We start from the raw sequence: 2,754 nt of genomic DNA on the forward strand, positions 1-2,754 counted from the left end.
GTCTGTGCACTGAGGTATTTAATGGCAGTGCCTTTCATTACTCAGCACCCACCACGTGCCAGGCTCAGTGACACGTTTTGAGTGAGATGTGGTTTCTGATCTCAAGGGAAGCCACAAGCGATCTCAGAGTAGCTGCAAGGAACTTCCTGGGAAGGAAAGAATTTCATCTACTTTTTAAAGATCAGGGAAAATCAGGGTAGGCAGATAGGGAGGGCAATATTTTCCAGGCGGAAGAAAGCCATCCCTTGAAGGAGAGAGGAACTTCCTTCTACAGGAAATTTGGCTTGCACGAGTTTCCCAGGAAGGGGGAAGGGACAGTTAAAGAAATGAGTCTCTTAGTGGTAGAATTCTGATAAGAATGGCAACTGAATAAGGGCCAATCAGATACCAAGTCGCCCTTCTCTAGAGTCACCCCTTTACGGACACCATGGCTAATCCTGATTGTCATGGCCCAGGCAAAGTTTCCAGCAGTTTCTTGGGGGCATGTCATGTACTTTTCATATGTTTTCTTCCTAAGCTGTGATGCTTTGCTTCAGGAAACCTAATAGGCCTTCGGGGAGAGCTGCTGTGGTAACCCGGCCACAAATACTCCGCCTTCCCTGCTTGGGCTAATTCAAGGAAAAGGCTGGTGGAAAATGTTTTTTTTTTTTTTAAGGAAGGGTGGTTTTATTCTTTTTAAGCTAATCCACTTACTCAAGAGAGCTAACCACTAAGCAAGCATTCCACCGTGATAAGGGATTTGCTTGGTAATTCATTCAGTCACTAAACAGTTATGGTATAGCCATCCAGGGCTGGAGGCCAGGGCATGAGGCTGTCCTTACCTGAAGGTGTGGGCAGTGGGGAATATGTTGCATTATGGAGCCCAGAAGGGGAAAACTGTGCAAGACTAGAGGTTGGGATCCTGGGGAAGCTTGTGTGCTTGTAGGAGAAAAGCTGGGGTGGAGAGAGCCTCCGGGAGGGTTTCTACAATGGGTTCAGCATGTTTGCAGGCTGGAGAAGGTCAGTGGAGACCCAGATAACCATGAGGCTGGGGTGGAATGAGAGGACTAGAGGTGGCAGGAGCAGAGGCTGGAGAAGGCAGCTCAAACATTTTGCTAAAAGTTTGGACTTCATCCCATAAACTAAGGTGGCACTGAGAGGCTCTGCACAGGGGCTGGTGCAGATAAGTGGTGCTACAGTCAGAGCTGATGTAAAAGCAGACTGGGGCTGCAGAAGAAGTCAGGCATCCACTGGCAGGGTGGGTGATGTATCAAGGGCTAGGTTCTCCATCATCTCAGGACATATCCTGCACCATCTCCAGAGTCAGGAGGGAGGGGTCAGGCAGGGAGGGGCTCTCGGGCAGTGGCAGGGAGAAACATTTGAGAATATTTGAGAAATGTTTTGAGGAAGCAGCAAGACCTGGTTCTTTATGGATAGAAGGAGAAGGAGAGGAGCAGGTATTCTAGAATGACTGCCAGGCTTACAGCTTAGGTTACAGGTATATGGTGGTACACCTACCCCCCCACTCACCCAACCCCCTGCAACTGTGACTGAGAATTTTGAAGGAGTGACATTGATCAAGATGCATTGTACTCATCAATTGACAGGTTGAATTGTAACCCCTTTGTACAAGTACTTAAAGACAATAACATTATGGTAAAAGAAAAAGAATGTTGAAGAAAGATAGTTTAGGGAGAGACAAAAATCTACCATTTTGGATGTTGAGCCTGAGGAGCCAGTCAGTGTGGAAAACACTGGGCCTGGATTCCTGTGACGCTGGCCATGACCAGCAGGTTGTTTAAGCTTGTGGAGGTAGAGGAAAAAGATCGTGAGGTGTCTCAGAGTATGAGCTTTAGAAATCACAAAGGGGAGAGAACAGGCCTTTGTTCATCAGGATGTCCTATAGAGCAGAGGTCGCAACAGATTTTATCAGAATGACTCTAAAATTTAAGTGGGGTTCCAGTGACTCATAGCTTCCAGTGACCCTAGCTACTCAGAGGGCTGAGATCTGAGGATCGTGGTTTGAAGCTAGCCCAGGCAGGAAAGTCTTATCTTCAATTAACTACCAAAAAGCCAGGAATGGAGCTTTGGCTCAAGTGGTATAGTGCCAGCCTTGAGTAAAGAAATCTAGAGGGCAGAGTCCAGGCCCTCAGTCCAAGCTCACATCTAGAACTAGGAAAAGGAAAGCATTTATTTCACTTATTATTTGTGTTTGGAGATCATCATCTCTGTCATCTTAATGTGTGTTAAGGACCCACATACGGGCAAAAAACGTTAGCTCACCATAAGAATACAGCCTGCTGTACCATGGAGGACATACCAGGTACCAGAAGGACATGGAGCCCCAGGGGAGAGGGTTAGGAAAATTGGTTAATAGATGTCATGCCTGTCTTTGTCTGTGTTTGGCAAGACACACAAAAATGGATTAGGCTTAATAAAAGAATTGGCTAGTTCACAAGCAAGAATGAGAGGAAATTAAATATCCACTAATTAGTTCTTGTGAGGTTGGAAGAAATAACAAATTCTTAACCCTAAATGGTAAAAGGTAAAATTGAGAATTGCTTCCAGTGAGAGAGGCTGGATAACATTTGTTCTGTGTGGACTCTTAACCACTTCTGGACCAGCCTCCAGCCACCATCAGCAAGAAGAAACCACAACAAACTATATGGAGCATCCATTCTCAGATACTGGATAACCAGGAGAACAAGGCTGTGCTCCCTGAGGAAAGAGAAACAAGAGGAACCCTATGACTAGAGTAGCCAGACTCTGCTAGAT

This window comes from Perognathus longimembris, chromosome 2, assembly GCF_023159225.1.
Source record: "Perognathus longimembris pacificus isolate PPM17 chromosome 2, ASM2315922v1, whole genome shotgun sequence".
Classification (NCBI taxonomy): domain Eukaryota; kingdom Metazoa; phylum Chordata; class Mammalia; order Rodentia; family Heteromyidae; genus Perognathus; species Perognathus longimembris.